The sequence below is a fragment of the Oncorhynchus clarkii genome, chromosome 10 (genome assembly GCF_045791955.1).
Source record: "Oncorhynchus clarkii lewisi isolate Uvic-CL-2024 chromosome 10, UVic_Ocla_1.0, whole genome shotgun sequence".
NCBI lineage: Eukaryota > Metazoa > Chordata > Actinopteri > Salmoniformes > Salmonidae > Oncorhynchus > Oncorhynchus clarkii.
Genome location: NC_092156.1, coordinates 24,965,870 through 24,984,962, shown reverse-complemented (window position 1 = coordinate 24,984,962; position 19,093 = coordinate 24,965,870). Strand labels below are relative to the sequence as shown.

The window sequence follows — 19,093 nt, the reverse complement described above, 5'->3', positions numbered from 1 at the left end:
AGATAGTGTCGAGAAAAAATCTGACAAAACATAACATGTTGACAGTCCTGTGGTGAAATGACACATCATTCTTGGTCCTACTCCTGAATAAAGACCATTTCATTTCCGTTCTATCGATATTCAACATTGTACAATGATATATATTTCTTGAGATCTGTTAGATATTTTATAAAGAAATAAGTATCCTAAACCAAACAAGGTATCGATCATTGTAAAACACCACTGGGAAAAGCACACAGGCTTGAACATTGCAACTGTGATTCCTTACCACAAGAGGTCAGCACCAAGTTGAGAGCAATGACAAACGATGTGAGCAGTATAACAGGCAGGCTAAGGACTGTTTTAGCATACAGGGAACCGTCAACACAATGGGATGTGCAATGGCCCTGTATCTCATGCTTGGTAGAGGACACTTTAATATGGCTAAGGCCTTCAAAAAGGCCACTGAGGATAGGTTTTCTAAACACATTTTTTAAGCACATGAAAAGGTATAAAGATGTGCTTTATATTTCAATTGAGTCTCGAGCCCAACAAGTAGTGTTCATTTTTCTTCAGCAGAGATACAGTCACACACAGGAATACAGCGCGCACACGCACGCACGCACACACACACTTTTCAATTACCAGACTGGGGAAAACTCTGGGGAAAGAGGGAGTGTTTAGAGCTCAGCTTCTATTTCATCAGTCAATAACGCATCTTTGGGGCAAAGCTGCCACTAATTTAAAAATCTATGAGGAGCAGCGGACTCATGTTCATAAACGCACCAGAGGGAGGCCCAGAGACAGCCCTCCCCCTGGATCAATCACTGTCTCCCATCCACACCCAGGAGAGAATGAAAGGGAGAGGGCGAAAAGGGAGGGAGAGCGAGAGAGCGAGAGAGAGAGATGAGGAAAAGGTAGTCAGAGGAAAATTCAAGCAACCATGTGGGCAGTGAAGAGAGCTAAGGGGTAGAGGGAGAGAAAGGTAAAAAACAACAACAACAAGATGAGACAAAACGGGGCCTGTCCTTAAATCTTCTGACAGTGAGGCTGTAACGGTGCTTCTGTGCAAATAAATACTGACAAGACTCCCTTCTGGCTTTCTCTAGCCCTCTTTCTCTAGCCCTCTTTCTCTAGACCTTTTTCTATACCTCTTTCTCTAGCCCTCTTCCTCTAGCCCTCTTTCTCTAGCCCTTTTTCTAGACCTCTTTCTCTAGCCCTCTTTCTCTAGCCCTCTTTCTCTAGACCTTTTTCTAGACCTCTTTCTCTAGCCCTCTTTCTCTAGACCTCTTTCTCTAGACCTCTTTCTCTAGACCTCTTTCTCTAGACCTCTTTCTCTAGACCTCTTTCTTTTGATTTTTTTCTCCCCCACAACATCTTCTTCTCCCTCTTCTTTTATCAATGAAAAGGGGGCCATTGATTGGGGCCGATTTTCACTGGAATCCCTCCAGGACTTGAGGCACTTAAGGTGGCTTGACTGACAGGCCTTCCTCTCCTTTCTCGCTCTAATGTAACAACACAGGGTGCTCTGGAGACAGCACAGTGGTCAGAGCCTGCCCGCTACCTCAGGGCTATCACACAAACAATTAATGTCCAGTTGAGAAATGAAAATGGTTTGAGTGGTTTTGGAGGCAAACAGAAACAGGGCAATTGAGGGAATGAGAGAGGTGGGAGATAGTGAGAGAGTGACAAAATTTGAGAAAGAGAGAGGGAGGGAGAAAGGGGGAGAGGAAAACTGCAGGAATGTAAGATCATGGCGGGCCTTTGACCTGGGTCTGGGATGAGGTGAGGTCTGGACATGGTAGAAGGAAACACTAATTTAACCCCACCAGATCTGGGTTTAACTACTATTCAAAATAATTTCAAATACTTTAGCTGTGCTCGATTGAGCTTGCCTGTTGCAATGGGACCTATAAAAAGTCCCAAAAGTACAACCACCCAACCTAGCAGGTTTAAGCAAACGCTCAAAGTATTTTACAATTTTGGAATACTACTTGAACCCAGGTCTGAACCCACTTCTCCCATTTCAATGTACAACTACTAGTAATTGCATTCCCCCCACACAATAATAACACTAATATGGTCGTAAAACCCAGACCTGTTTAATGCTGTTAAGTGAATGGCACACAGGAGGGCTGTGTAGGAGAGAGTGTATGTGCATACATGACCGTGTGCAGCATGTATGAGTGTGTGTAAGTGTGCGTGCATTAATTCTAATGGCACTGCTCTTGCAGACAGATTGCCCTTTAACCTCTGATATACCTTCACACGCACACACACACACACACACACACACACACACAACACACACACACTAGTGTGATACAGTAACATGTATTCAGTTCTTTGCCTGCACCCTCCAGCACCACAATAGTATACATCCTGCAATATATACATTCACACAAATGGACATAATAGTTCAGCTGTCTTTCTGAGAAGAACCGTGTTTACCATGCTGTTGTGCAAACAAGATGTCAGCTGCAATCTTGGGGTGAGAGAAAATATAAGGGTTGTTGGCTCTTTGTTAAGAGAAGAGTACAATTAATCAATATGAACCTCAGTATATGCTGCACTAGTCAAAGTAATAAAAAAGCTCTTTCCTTTTCAAAACATACAAGCTTTCAGAGTCTGTATGTCATGTTTTGAGCGCTTTGCAATTCAATACAGTATTTGAACCCATGACAATTAAATAATACCAGATACTCTTTTCTGCTTGGAAGAAAGACATAGGAGGACACAGAGACATTACATAGAGAGATAGAGAGAGCAAGCGAAAGAGGGGGACACACAGAGGTGAACAGACAGTGTCTTTCTCCTGGTCCTCCTGTGTGTTGGGAAAGTGCTGTAGCGCTGATTAGCGTTAACTGGAATGAAGTGCTCCAAAGTGATGCGGCCGGTCCAGTCTTGGGGGGGCGGCAAGCTGAAGGGCTGACAGATGAAGGGAGGTGCAGTGATAAAAAAGGAAGGTGGAAGCAGAGGAAAAAAGTAGCTGACCCGGGTGGTCTATTACAGTGTAAAATTGAGTCGGCCCAAAGTGACACCTGAAAAGAGGTGGTGGTGGAGGAGGAAGAGAGGAACGGGGGGGCTCTGCTCTCGTCTGGATGCTGGGCGGGCGGCGGTGGTTACTTAATGGCCCTGGAGTGGCGGCAGCAGTTATTTAAGCGAAGCCGGACGGGGCCCTTAATGGATAGGCAAACTCCCAGAGAGCCGGTGACACGTTTGTGAGAGGTACAAACAGAGGAGAGAAAAGCTACAGGTGTGCATGCTGGTAGTGGTGGTGGGGCATGGGGCTAGACGCTCTCTGTCTGCAATGGCCTTTCTTCTGTTTGAGGAGAGGAAGTGAAGTAGAAATTGCCCTTGTGTTTAATCCCCATGCATTCTATGAACTCTACCAACACCACCTTCAGAGAGAACATTTTTCTTATTTGTTGCTTTGCAATAAAATTACAGTATTGCTATTAGCAATTTTACTACGGTGTGTCTAGCTGGCTGTCTAGCTGGCTGAACATGACAACACATGAGTCATACAGTAGGTGTGAGCGAGGACTGAAGTCAATTAGCTTCTTTCTCCTCATTCAGCTCCGCAAGGATGATGGCAGCAGGTCTCCCTCCCGCTGCTCTGTCTTCCAACTCAACCGTCTGTCTGCTAGCTGGGTTCTCTTCACCGGTTGCTTTTCAAATGAGCCACTGTATCATTCACAGTTAAATTATGGGAATCGTATGTGAATAGATTTTTCAGTACAGCCACAAAGCCCTGCTGGGGGGGGGGGGGGGGTGGGGGGGGGGGGGGGGGGGGGGGGGTGGGGGTGGGGGGGGGTTATTTTGTGTGGATGAAAATATACAGTGTTTGTGTAGGGACTGAACAATGCATCGTATGATGATGTGTGTGTATATATAACAGTGACTAACTGTGTGTATGAGTGGATGACTGGGTGTGTGTGTGTGTGTGCGTGCGTGTGTCTGGGGAGAGAGGGAGAGAGAAAGGGATAGAGATAGCAAGAGCATGAGAGCACACACACAAGGTTGCATTTATGTCAACCTTTCTGTTTCATTTAACCCAAACAAAGAGGGAGATATGAGCCTAATATGATGAGGGTCTTTCGCTGACGCGTTTCACTGCATATTAAATGAGGCTGCACAAACCTGGGTACACACTTATCTAGTCAAAAACCATCAGTGTGACCATTATATTACACCAAGTTTGAATAATCACAATAACACCACAGCTGCCGTCACCATTACCACTTCTAATGGCCTGGTGCTATGGGGATTGTCAGACGTCATTTCATCACTCAGGTTGCTCCCCCTGGTGCCTAGTGCGTGAGGACGTACTAAAATGTAACCAGCCAAGTGTATGTATGACGTGCTGTGGACTTAAGGTCCTCTGCTGATTGTCAAGTGTCCCTGCCTTCAGATGAAATCAATAAAAAAAGAATAAGCTGAACTCACAGAAAGTCTATGTCTCTACAATGGTGAGGCAGTCCTTGTGTTTCCTGTTGGTGCCACACCTAAATGGATGAGAACTGCTGTCCTGTCCATGGGCGTGTTAGGGTACTAAACACCACAGGGTTAATGAAGCAGAGAGCTCTAGGAACCTGAATATAGGCATTAAATCACCATTAGATCGGGGTTAATTAAGGATCCACATCCCTGTCTTTTACGCCCTGGTCTCACTCATCAACATGTTCCAGCATTTAGATGGCTCCTGCATGGAGAACAACAAAATGTCTGCCTCTTGACTAACACTTTGCTTTTGGTTAAACAATATGGGTATAAAAATGAAGACGCACAACAACAGCAATGGGTGTGGCTGGTAAAAAATGTGTCACATTAATCATTCCCTTTGATGAATGAGGAATTAATGGGGTAAATAAGTACACGAAGTGGGTAGTGTGGTATGGGCAGGCTGGACAAGAAGAGTGTGTTTTGTGAGAGAGGTTGGGTCTGACAGCATGGGGGAGAGTGAGAGGTCAGAGGGGGCAGCTGTGGCGGGAAAGGTGGGGGTGGGGTAGCGCGAGGGGGCAAGGGTGTGTGCACACAGAGAGGAGGCGTAATGGGGGCTCTTGACAGCCCGCACTGGGCAGGGGCGACAATGGGTGCCGGCAGGGACTTGCTGAGGGGGACAATGCTGCCAGAGGACTGCCAAGACCCAGACCACAGCAGACCCTGGGCTGCAGTGTGGAGGGAAAGTATTCATACCCATTGACTTATTCTACATTGTGTTAAAGCCTGAATTCTAAATTGATTTCTGGTAGGTTGGTAGGTTCTCCCATCTCAGTTAAGGAACTCTGTAGTTCTGTAAAAGTGGTCATTGGGTTCTTGGTCATCTTCCTGACCAAGGTCTTCTTGCCCGGTTGCTCAGTTTGGTTGGACGGCCATCTCTAGGCAGTCTGGGTAGTTCTATATTTGTTCCATTTCCCAATTATAGAAACCAGTGTGCTCTTAGAAACGTTCAACATTCTAGAAATTGTTTAATACCCTTCCTCAGCTATATGCTGCACAATCTCAGAGATCTACAGATTGGACTTAATGGTATGGTTTCTGCTCTGACATGCACTGTAAACTGTGGGACCTTACATAGACAGGTGTGTTTCTTCCTAAATCATGTGGCCACAGGTAGGGCTGTGGCGGACACAACATTTTGTCAGCCAGTGATTGTCAAGCAAATAACTGTCGGTCTCACGGTAAATTACCATTAATTAACAAACACATTTAGCATCTCCTGGCTTCCAAAAAAGTATAATAAATCCATGAAATATAGCCTACACCTTCACAATAAATCCATTATTTATTAAAGACATGTCTAAAGAAGCATGATATGTAGAAAATGTAGTCTATTTCAGAAGAAAAGAATAGCATCCTCTGAGTTGTCCTTATGTTATGTCATGATGAGGCTATGGCATATGGTTGTGGGCTACACTAGTTCATTTAGCAGACAAGATTTGCTTATAATTCCGTGACATTATTTTATATTATTTTATAGTGTGAATAGGGAGTGTGAACATGCGGCTATTCTGTGTTGAGCGGTTAACTCAGAAATAGGTATTCCTATATGCTTAATTTAGAGTTTTTAATGTAACTTTAGTTCTACAAACGTTGGGCTATATGTTTAGATTTTTAATACATTGTAAGGATGCATGATGAGATTCTATTCCTGATTTGTAAAAAGTTGCTTGAAAGGCTCTGTTTTGAGCTCTGCTTTGCTCCAATATTTTCTAATTCACAATTCCACTAGCACTTGATAATGCCTCGAATCCCCTTTGTGGCCGTAATGCACCCAAAAAATCCATGCCTTTTGCAGCCCGAAGTGCTGCGTTGTGCCCTTCTCCCTGAGTGTGCTGCACAATCTGAAGCATCGCTCATTCACATGGCTCTCCATAACGTGATCGGGTTCTCACAGGCTACAAGTGAAGACAGACACATCGGGGACGCAACTGCGCGTGTCCTTATCCAATTCTAAGGTGCATATTGAAGACATTGGAAGAACTGTACACATTTCCTTTTCGTCAGCCAACAAGATGAGTAAGCTTAGCAAACAGCAAAAGCACTAGCCTATGTCAATCTACTATCCCCCATAGTACAAAAGTCAACCTATTTTATTCTGTGCGAGAAATAAATAGTCTGGGACAGTTGTGGGATGCGATAGACCACAAATTAATAAAACCACTAGCATCAAAACATATTTTTTATGCAATGTGGCTGACGTAACAGATCAGGAAGTTTAGCTTAAAATGTTGCTAAAGTATAAGGCTATTCCTTCACATTATAAGCGCAGCAATGTGCACATGGTAGTAGGCTATAAGCGCGAATGTTCCATTAGCGGAAAACACCATTATCAAAAGTGACCGCAAATGCATTTACGCATGAAATGTTTTTATTATAAAGGTGCATTTTTATGGTGAAAATTATCTTCCCCAAACTCACACACTGCTTATATATACCAGTTCGACTTTTCACCCCTTGTAAAGCGGATTAATGTGCTTAATTTTAAGAAGTTATTTGGCCACTTTAGTTGTAATACAAACCTTCTTAAAAACATTTAGGCCTATGGGCTACATAAGGTATGCTATGATTAGAAAAAGTCGCAGAAAAAGGCATTGTTTCTTATGCTGGGCATCATTCACAAGTGATGCACATGTTCTTCTGGCGCCGACAGAGATGGCTGCCTCGCTTCGCGTTGCTAGGAATCTATGCATTTCATTTTTTTTTTTACGTGTTATTTCTTACATTGGTACCCCATGTAATCTTAGGTTTCATTACATACAGTCGGGAAGAACTACTGAATATAAGAGCAACGTCAACTCACCACCAGTACGACCAGGAATATGACTTTCCCGAAGCGGATCCTGTGTTCTGCCTTCCACCCAGGACAACGGAATGGATCCCAGCCTGCGACCCAAAACAAAGACGTCGTAAAAGAGGGAAACGAAGCGGTCTTCTGGTTAGGCTCTGGAGACGGGCACATCGCACACCACTCTCTAGCATACTACTCGCCAATGTCCAGTCTCTTGACAACAAGGTTGATGAAATCCGAGCAAGGGTAGCACTCCAGAGGGACATCAGAGACTGTAACGTTCTTCGCTTAACGGAAACATGGCTCACTCGAGAGACGCTAACGGAATCGGTGCAGCCAGCTGGTTTCTTCACGCATCGCGTCAACAGAAATAAACATCTTTCTGGTAAGAAGAGGGGCGGGGGTGTATGCCTTATGATTAACGAGACGTGGTGTGACCACAACAACATACAGGAACTTAAGTCCTTCTGTTCACCGGACTTAGAATTCCTCACAATCAAATGTCGTCCGCATGATATACCAAGGGAATTCTCTTTGATTATAATCACAGCCATATATATCCCCCCCATTCCCAAACCAGAAACCGTGGATTGATGGTAACATTCGCGTGAAACTGAAAGCGCAAACCACTGCTTTTAACCAGGGAAAGGTGACCGGAAACATGACCGAATACAAACAGTGTAGCTATTCCCTCCGCAAGGCAATCAAACAATTCAACGGCTCAGACACAAGAGGTATGTGGCAGGGTCTACAGTCAATCACGGATTACAAAAAGAAAACCAGCCCCGTCACGGACCAGGATGTCCTGCTCCCAGGCAGACTAAATAACTTTTTTGCCCGCTTTGAGGACAATACAGTGCCACTGACACGGCCTGCAACCAAAACCTGCGGACTCTCCTTCACTGCTGCCGTGAGGAAAACATTTAAACGTGTTAATGCAGCAAGGCTGCAGGCCCAGACGGCATCCCCAGCCGCGTCCTCAGAGCATGCGCAGACCAGCTGGCTGGTGTGTTTACGGACATATTCAATCAATCCTTATCCCAGTCTGCTGTTCCCACATGCTTCAAGAGGGCCACCATTGTCCCTGTTCCCAAGAAAGCTAAGGTAACTGAGCTAAACGACTACCGCCCCGTAGCACTCACTTCCGTCATCATGAAGTGCTTTGAGAGACTAGTCAAGGACCATATCACCTCCACCCTACCTGACACCCTGACCCACTCCAATTTGCTTACCGCCCAAATAGGTCCACAGACGATGCAATCTCAACCACACTGCCCTAACCCATCTGGACAAGAGGAATACCTATGTGAGAATGCTGTTCATCGACTACAGCTCAGCATTTAACACCATAGTACCCTCCAAACTCGTCATCAAGCTCGAGACCCTGGGTCTCGACCCCGCCCTGTGCAACTGGGTACTGGACTTCCTGACGGGCCGCCCCCAGGTGGTGAGGGTAGGTAACAACATCTCCACCCCGCTGATCCTCAACACTGGGGCCCCACAAGGGTGCGTTCTGAGCACTCTCCTGTACTCCCTGTTCACCCATGACTGCGTGGCCATGCACGCCTCCAAATCAATCATCAAGTTTGTGGAAGACACTACAGTGGTAGGCTTGATTACCAACAACGACGAGACGGCCTACAGGGAGGAGGTGAGGGCCCTCGGAGTGTGGTGTGAGGAAAATAATCTCACACTCAACGTCAACAAAACAAAGGAGATGATTGTGGACTTCAGGAAACAGCAGAGGGAGCACCCCCCTATCCACATCGATGGGACAGTAGTGGAGAGGGTGGTATATCACTAGCCACTATCAAATATATCACTAGCCACTTTAAACAATGCTACTTAATATAATGTTTACATACCCTACATTACTCATCTCATTTGTATATACTTTACTCGATACCATCTACTGCATCTTGCCTATGCCGTTCTGTACCATCACTCATTCATATATCTTTATGTACATATTCTTTATCCCTTTACACTTGTGTGTGTATAAGGTAGTAGTTTTGTAATTGTTAGGTTAGATTACTCGTTGGTTACTACTGCATTGTCGGAACTAGAAGCACAAGCATTTCGCTACACTCTGCTAACCATGTGTATGTGACAAATACATTTTATTTGATTTGAATGTATAATTCACAAGTGATAGGCTAATATTGTCACCCATCAGAATGTTCTTGATTTCATCTTGTCTTTACATGTGTGACATTTGTTTTGATTTAGAATCATTATCATGCATCTGTATTGAAACGGGGCAGTGGGAAAAATACATATGTATTTAAATAACGAATGGAGGACACTTTTCCTGATGATTTATATTCATGCCAGCCAAGTAGGTAGGTTATACTCCTTTTGTAAATATAAGCAATGTGCTTAATATTAGAAAAGTTAAGAAATAAATATAGTAGGCCTAGCCTATAGAAAGCTGATGGGATCCTTTTAATTAGCGGCCATCACTCTGTTTTCTCACGGAATTGCATAGCCTAGAAATGTTGCACAACATGAGCTCATGGGCTCTCATGAAGTGTTTGATTCGATTTTCAAAAACATTTGCATTGATGTTTGAGTGATTAGAGGGACAATAGAGTGCCAAGTACCAGGAAGTTAGCAAGTTTGGTAGGCTACTAATGACCAGCAGCAGCAGCAGAGCTTGGAGAAGCCTAATTACTGTGACTAAACGGTCATGTGGAATTTGACTGCCTTTATGATTCGTGACCGCCGGTGTGGCGGTAATACAGTCCCTGCAACAGCCCTTGCCACAGGTGGTCTCCAATCAAGTTGTGGAAACATCTCAAGGATGATCAAAGGAAATAGGATGCACCGGAGCGTAATAGCAAGGGGGTGTGAATACTTAGGTAAATTAAATATTTCTGTATTTAATTTTCAATACATTTGCAAACATCTCTAAAAACATGTTTTCACTTTGTCATTAAAGAGTATTGTGTGTAGATGGGTGAGAAAAAATTATCAATTTAACCCATTTTGAATTCAAGCTGTAACACAACAAAATGTGGAATAAGTCAAGGGGTGTGAAGACTTTCTGAATGCAATGTAGATACCAATATATTTCCCCTCCTATTCAACACATTGAAGAGTTTAAAAATCAAGAGTAGAATCTCCACAGCAGTTTAACAAAGATACCCATTTCCTCTACTGAGGGGAAGCACAGCATCGAAAGCCTCCATGACCTCTTCATTTCCACGGTAACCTGACGCATGGTGAAAACCAACCATTGAGGGGTCTTATGTCTGAGACAAGCAAAGCTGAAGGAGAGGGCATGATAAAAATCACCTCCGTCCCTCTTGTCTATAGAGCTCTGGTCAAACGTAGTACACTATGTAGGAAAGTGTTTCATCTGGGATGTACCCTCCATCTCACCTCAGTCACCTACACAGATCATAGTCATATTTGGACTGTGGGGCTGTGCGGACTCAGTAGGTGAGGTGGGTCGAGAGGAACCAGTGACCAGAGGGATGCTGTGAAGTAAACTGTGTCTACTGTCTAGCTCCCAGCAGTCTCTCTGTCTGAGGCCAAACAAGGCGGTATGGCGGCACTGGAAACATGCAGCAACACAACATGTCATAGAGAGGTTGGTGACACACAGAGATTCTGAACAATGGAGGAACATGGTGAGCTAATTGATGCAAATTGCTAATAACTATTTTAATACTAGCACACACACACATATGGAGGAAAAGGGCAGAGCGATCTAATCCCTGAGAGTGGCCTGGCATATCAGTGGCACCAGGCCTCGACCACAGGTCTGGAACGGAATACAGAGAAGATAAGAGGGAGAGAGAGAGAGGAAAATATATAGAGAGGAAAGGAGAAACAGAAACACAGAGAGAGAGAGAGAGAGACACAGAGAAAGAGAAAGAGAAAGAAAAAGAGCTGCACAGGCTAATTCATTCAAAACGCCTCACTGGCTTTGACAAGAAACGCAAAGAAAATAGCCTCAGTGAATTGTTTATTGATCGAACGGGAGAGAGGGTGAGGATGAGAGAGCGAGAGAGAGAGAGAGAGAGATAATTAGATCTACATGCAATGAATAAATATCCATTGCCGGAATATAATGATCTGTGAAAAACAGACATCCAATCAAATGATAGGCTTGCTGTATTTACAATAATGCGATATGGTTTCTCTAAAACGCAATCGAACACGATGTTGATCAAATAATACATGAGACCTTAAAGCAGGGGTCCCCAACTACATATGCCCCAAATTGGAGGTGTCATAATACCCATAAAACCTAGTGGTCAAACAGTTCCAATTGTTTTTCCACCATTCATTTTTCCCATAGGGATTTTTAGAAACACTTAAAATAAGGTCTATTTCATGTAGATTCGGCTCTATTTACTCTCAGATTCGAAAAAGTACACATCATGCAATGCTATAAATCACTGCAAGTTCCTGCACATCATCTCTAGCTGACACCTATGCTAACAGGTATTGTATCAATTTAAAACTTGCACAGAAGAGTTCACAGAATTGTCAATTACAGGAATGTTGCCAATTTATTAATGACTAAATTTAGCTAACATTAGATAGTTAATCCAGAGATTCTTATCTTTGCCTCGATTCGGAAGTCTTGTCCAGATCATCATGGCATTTGTAGTTCTTTATGATAGCCACATTAGCAGATAATTAGGGGGGGGGGGGGGGGGGGGTAAATACAGGTGAATATATTGATAAAAGTAACTTTGTCCTAGCAAGATGGATATGGTTAACATCACGCCAGGGTAAACCTACATGAAACACAGCCTTTATGTGTTTCTAAAATCCCCTATGGGAAAATTGAACGGTGGAAAAACTATTGGAACCATTTCCTTTTTTTGCCGCTAGTTTTTATGGGTATTATGACTCATACGGTGGTACTCTATTCAGTCGCGTGTCGAATACAGTACCACAGTTTTTTTGAGGGGATGGTCCGGGGGCCGGAACATAATTGAACAAACAATCACTTCAAACCGTGATTACATTGGGACACAATCACATATGCCTCTATTTATGAGTGGGAATACTTTGGAACATATTTCCTAAATTAAAATCATTGAGCTGATTTCCTGGGGATTTTACAGTCTAAAGCCATCCCCCCCCCCCCAAAAAAAAATCCCTGTCTTAAAAGCAGTGGTGGAAAAAGTACTAAAATGTCATACTTGAGTAAAAGTAAAGATACATTTAATAGAAAATAAAAGTTACCCAATAAAAAATAAAATATAAAAAAGTGAAAGTTACCTAGTAAAATACTACTTGAGTATAAGTCAAAAAGTATTTGGTTTTAAATATACTGAAGTATCAAAAGTAAATGGAATTGCTAAAATATACTTAAGTATCAAATGTAAAAGTATGAATAATTTCAAATTCTTTATATTATGCAAACCAGACGGCGCAATTTGTATATATTTATGGATAGCCAGAGGCACACCAACACTCAGACATTCATTTCCAAATGAAGCACTTGTGTTCCTGTCAAAATGTAATGAGTACTTTTGGGTAGCAGGGAAAATGTACATTATTTTGAAAAAGTACATTATTTTGAAGTGTGAAGTGTGAATGAAGTGAAGTAAAAGTAAATGTTGTCAAAAATATAAATAGTAAAGTACAGATACCACAAAAAATGACTTAAGTAGAACTTTAAAGTATTTTTACTTAAGTACTTTACACCACTGCTTAAAAGGAACCTGTCAGCGAATAGAACCTTCATTCTCTCCAGCTCAAAAAGACTAGACAGTGTAACCAACACACCCAGAGAAACTACCATGTCTGCATACAAAGCACAATTGTCAATGTGCTGTGTGGTGCCATCCATGCCAGTAACAGTGAGTGATAATTCACACGTCGGTGTGTCATGAAGCAGGCAACGTGAGATGAACCGTTCACCAGTTAGATTAATGTCACCAGATGCCAGACTAGATGCCAAATTAATTACCCAGAAATAATGTCAGGAAACCATATGGTAGCTCAACTGTCCATTTAGTTGACAGGGGAAACATCTATATCCCGGGAAGGTTCATCACTCTCACTGGTCTTCCTTGTGAGATAAACATATCAAAACCTTATCTAGTGTAAGGTACAGGTCATATATTAATCATTCAAGAACTTTCCCCAATATTCAGACTTTGACTGCTTTTGTTTGTTGTTGACAGACAGGGTTTTGTCTGGCATCTATTTATATTACATAATGGTCTGTTCTGGGCCATACCACCTTCCCTATATGCAGGGGGTGTCAACTGTCAAGTTTAGATTGCGGGCCTTTGATACATCTGCCCTGTGCTGACTGACAGAGCTCTTAAAGACCATAAATGCTGACTGATAAAGCTCTTAAAGATCATAAACGGCATATGTCGAGAATTTTCGACATCAGCAGGCCGTGTATCAGAGAAAGAGTTGGGTTGTGGGGGACATGCGCCTTTAAGAGAATATAATTTACAGTGCACAGACGGCCCTTGCCTTGGTCCTGCGGATCGTTTACAAAGCAGAGGACCGTGCCCCCCCCCCTTTCCCAATCCCACAAATCCGATTTAAATCAGACAACTTGCGCAGTGTGGCTTGAAGTAAGAAAAAGGATAATTAGTAAACAGAGAGCTACTCGGCGGCTTCATTGGCATTCGCGCCGGGTTACTGTGTCGCATTTAAAATGCAGTCTGATGAAGTCTACAAAATCAAACCATTTGTTACTCCTATTGAGGAGGCTTCGGGCCACTGGCAATTAAATTGGAATTAGTGCTGGGGAATGAGATACGGCAGATTCATACCAAGGAGGGGAAACTGTCTGGAAGATGTCTGGAACGCATTCAAGTTTACAGTGGCCAAGGCTCAGATTGTAAATCATTTGGTTTATTTTGTCTATTTCCGCCGTGGCCGCCTCTGTCACCATACCCCACGTCATCACTCTTCTTGTTTGCTTTGTTGTCCTTCTGTTTAGGTTCTGAGAGAAATTCACCCATGTCTATCATAGTCTTGTTTTCTATATACAAATAAACAAGCCCATGATGTATTATTCCTAAGAAATAGACATGTAGAGTACTAAATCCTAATGTAGGGTTGACAGCAATACAGACATTACGTCACACAGGGACGGAACTAGATCAACAGGCTGCCACTCATATGTGGGTTGACCAGTTTATCATACTCACTGATATTCACATAAGTGTAGCGTGTGTCTATGTACTTCCATAGGAATGGGAGCGCATGTGTTTGTATGTTTTTCCTTTGCATGTGACCAAACAGCTTGTGTTTACTGTGCATTTGTGTCCATCTGTGTGTGCATCTGTGCGTCCGCTTTGAATGGAAAAGAGGAAGTGAGAGAGAGATGCCATTTGCTTTGCCACAGCTGATTGGGCACAGTGGAGAAGGGATGGGGCTAACTACGGGAGAGATAGAGCCCGCTGGCCAGCGAGGGAGTCCGGGGAGGGACAATCATTTGTGCCAGGTGTGATATCCCTCCTAAATATCTCAGACTAATGTTCCTATTGACCCAGTAAGGCCAGCAGGTTAGTCTCTTTTTATTGGTATGTAAACTGTTATGAAAGTTGCATTGTCAATTTGTTTTGTATTTAAAAGCCACTTTAAACGTGTACATGACACTGTCACAACATTTCCCCATGGGGACAATAAAATCAGTAAAGGAGAGAGGGACGGGGGTGAGAGAGATGTGAGATAAATGGAGTACAAATGAGAGGGAACAGCTCATGCAGTACAGCTGTCTTCCACAGAGCTCGCCTAGCTGGCCATGGCAACTGGGCCAATGGTTGCCAAGGGTGTCGATGCTCACAGTCTCCTCATTGGCCACAAGCAATGGGCATTTACAATATAGGGCGTTGTTCAGGTGAGCGGCCAATAGGGGTCCCTGTGACTGATTGGTCAAAACTTGTGGTTGTAAAAACTTTTATATATAAAAAAATGTTGAACCTTTATTTAACTAGGCAAATCAGTTAAGAACAAATTCTTATTTACAATGATGGCCTACCAGGGAACAGTGGGAACTGCCTTGTTCAGGGGAAGAATGACTGATTTTTACCTCGTCAGCTTGGGGATTCAACCCAACAACCTTTCGGTTAGTGGCCCAACGCTCCAACCACTAGGCTACCTGCCGCCCCAAAAGTGTCTATCTATCATTAAGGGGGACAGCTAATAATGTAATCAATGTATAAATTAATTTTGTGGCAAAAAAATGTAGACTTTTTTTGGGGACAATTGCACTTATATTTTAAGTAACTACACTACTTTGTAGTAGCTTATATAATTTAGGTTACATACATTAATGTCAAATGTAATTCAGAACTATGAGGTGATTATGCATTCAGTTAAAAAATCCTTTGTATTTCTAGTCATGTTGTTTGGTATTGGGAACATCCTACAGTATTACTCTTCATTCACATAATCCCACTCCACTGTCCAAATAGTGTGTTTGTGTTTTCCCATCAGGATCAAATGCAAAAGTGCTATTCAATTAAATCCATTACTGTGAAAAACATTGTAAAGATTCAAATAAATGACGCTGTTCACTTGGATGACAAACTGCCACAGTGAAAATACATTTGCACAGACAAGTCATTTGTAGGTCCGGTGTTTTAAAATACTCAATTGTCTGTCCCATGTTTGTATGCGGTTTTATTATTTTTGACATTGTTTGCAAACTGATTTGTGACACGTATTTATGCCAAATAAGAATCTTATTTTTTTCATAGCTAAACAGGTGGGGCTCAAAACAGGTGGGTCACCACAGTTCTACTACTCCAACTATCCTCCACTTTCAGCGCCTGTAGTGAATTTGTACATAGGCCAGTAGCTTCACAACCAATCAGTGGTTCACTCTTCTCCACTACCCCATCACCGCACAGTGAGAGATTTAGCTGTAATCCATACAAATTATGGGTTGGGGGACTAAAATCCCCCTCCCCCTCTGTTGGTCTCTGTTGGGCATTACTGTGGCTGGCTGTGCTGTAGTCATTAACACGCTTAAAGTGCAGAAAAAAACATTCCTATTGCTTCTTTTCCCTATTCCATTGCCTTTTTCCCTTGGTCTGACTGGTTGATAATCTGGCTGGGAGCGGAACAGAGCAACCCCCCTCTCTGCATTGGAATTCACTCTGCTTCTTGCCATGATTTATTCCCAGTGGCCATCTGGACAGTGGACAGATAATGTGTCCAGGGCTCTGAATGAGTCATAGGTCATAGGCTCTTAGGCTTGACCTCTTACATCCCTGATCTTTACACTTTTGGTCTTTTGCTGTGGCCAAATGACCGGAGCTAGGCCCCCCCTTACTTTATCCCTCCCTCCCTCCCTCCCTCCCCTCTCTCTCTCTCTCTCTGCCGACATGGTCTTTCCCAGTGGACAAAAGGCTTTCAGCGCCTTTCAACGGCCCCCCCCCAGTCCTCCCCCTTCAACCTCTAGTCCCATCTGACAGGAACGGAGTTTGTTTTGTTTTCTGAGACGCGGGGGAAACTAACGAAAAGAGGCCTAAAGCTGCACGGCTAGAAAAACAGGGGTTTTGGACGGGAGGGGGTTAGGGTGGTGTTGAGTTGGTGTGTGTGTGTGTGTGTGTGTGTGTGTGTGTGTGTGTATGTGTGTGTGTGGGGGGGGGGGGGTTAGGGTGGTGTTGAGTTGGTGTGTGTGTGTGTGTGTGGGGGGGGGGGGGGGGTGTTGAGTTGGTGTGGGAGGGAGATTGCTGCAAATTAAAAAAACGTAAAGGTAATCAAATCTGAATGCAATGGCAGAAGCATGGCCAAATGACTTCTAAATATAAAGGTTTTTGGTATAATGGGTCTTGCATGCTTCTCCCCAGCTTAATGTAGGCCTTTGTGGGGCTGTTCGAGGAAATGGGGGGCAGAGCAGAAGTCTGAGGGTGTTACAGTACAAGTATCCCTTTTGTTGGCATTTCAGGTTAAGGTCGATGTACATTTCCAACCTCGCGGCCCAGGAAATGAATGCCGTTTCGAGATCAACTGTTGAGCCCAAGTGAAGGCTGCGCCTACATAACTCCAGAAATTGGGAGCCCTTGACATTATAGTGCTACACTGTCCTGTTTTTTACGGTGTAAACAACTGAATAAAATGTGAAATACGAGGATCCATTTTGTTTCGTTTGCTAGCTGCCTCAAGATTGCAGTTAAAGCACGCACAGACGCACAGACACACAGACAGACAGACAGACAACTGCACTGGTTCGAGCCACTGCCCTGTCTCTCCTAATGGTTGACAGAAGGTTGACCGTCTCAATTAGGTTGGGGGCCATTTTGCTAATGATCTCTGAAACATGTTGATTTGGAGGGTGGTCTGGCCCTGACCTTGAAGCCAAACACCAAACGGCACAACGCTCAAAAATTATTTTTAGACGAACTGAGTGTCACTCAAGCTGCAGAATCGGGGAAGAGGGCCCTGGGGGAGGGGGGAGTTGGAGGGGGGAGCGCTTTTGAAGAGCTAATACAGCAGTCCACCTCAATCTGTCCAACCTTTTAATTCGATTAGAAAGGAAATTGATTTTGGTTGGCTCTTGGCGGCCACAAGACCAGTTGCTCGCTCTCTCACACACACAAAGCCACACGTGTGTGTGTGCGAAGCCTATACACATGCACTCACACGTTGAAATGGTTGATGGAAAACAAAATAATTGAAGTGGGTTTGCCAGGATGTTGTGAATGTATTCATTCTTCTCAGAACTACATTTGGCGTTATTGGACAAAGCTGGAGAAGAGGCAGTCGAGGCGGAGCGCAGGCTTTCAAAGATGATGTGTGTACATTACATAGAGATCAATGTGCTTTGAGGGACTCAAAAGAAGCAGCACACACACACACACACACACAGTCAGTTTATGATTCACTCATTTAATGTGTGTGTAATCTAATGAATGTATTTCTTTATATTAGAGGAGACACTCATCGTCGTCTATCCCTGGGAGAGAACATCTGTCAGTCTGACAACACGCGGGGAATTCATCTAAAACAGAAGTCACTATCAACCATCTCATCTACAACCATCTATCTCAAATCAGCACAGGCTTACAGCATGAGTGACGACGGTCTGGCAAGAATTCTGTCTCGTAGTGACTGACGAGATCTTTGTATTACTGGGACTAAGAACAAGTCTGACTATACTTGGCCTTCTACTGTAGGTTTTAACGTGTAATCACATAGCCTTGTCATTGCTATGTGTTAACCACGTAACTGAAGCACAATACAATAACACAGCCTCCGCAAGCTAGGTCGCTTTGACCTTCAGGTTCTGTTGGTTTGTTCTATTACACGCTCACTCCAAAAACACGAATCAGGACACTAACAAGATTTAATAAGCCTGCCGATGTTGGTATAATGTTAAATATGGCTATGGAAAAGGAATATCAATTTGATTTAATTTCATATCAACTTGATGACTGATTAGAAGTAAGAATCTCAGTTATTGAGAGTTCAGCATCAGATTGTTCTTGAGGAAAGTTTTTCTTTGTCTATTAAAAAAGGACGATAAGTTGTTATTGTTGCATTCAGCTGTGATTTAGAATTAATTAAAGGAGAACCTTCACACTTTGAATGGCAAGTAATGGTAATTATGTTGGAGACAAACCAACAAATGTCCAGAGGCATTAGTCTCACTGTGTGCGTGCGCTAGACGGACATCCATGCCTCCTATCGCCTATCAAGACAATGTGAACAGGCAAGGATCCCAGCCCGTCTAGTCTACCAACTTATCCATCGTACCCAGAAGTTTCTCAATGGTCTGCCAAATATACAGGAATTATCATGCACAGTGTGAACTGACAAACATCGGCTTGTTGGAAGTGCACTTTAAAATCAATAATGCCAGCCAGATCCTAT

The 19,093-nt window shown here is 43.4% G+C and overlaps 1 protein-coding gene across 3 annotated transcripts in view; it reads right to left on the bottom strand.

Moving 5' to 3' along the window:
- LOC139418158 (zinc finger and BTB domain-containing protein 16-A-like) overlaps positions 1 to 19,093 on the bottom strand; it is a 164,253-nt gene that overhangs the window by 15,360 nt on the left and 129,800 nt on the right. The gene's annotated exons all lie outside the window — the stretch shown is intronic.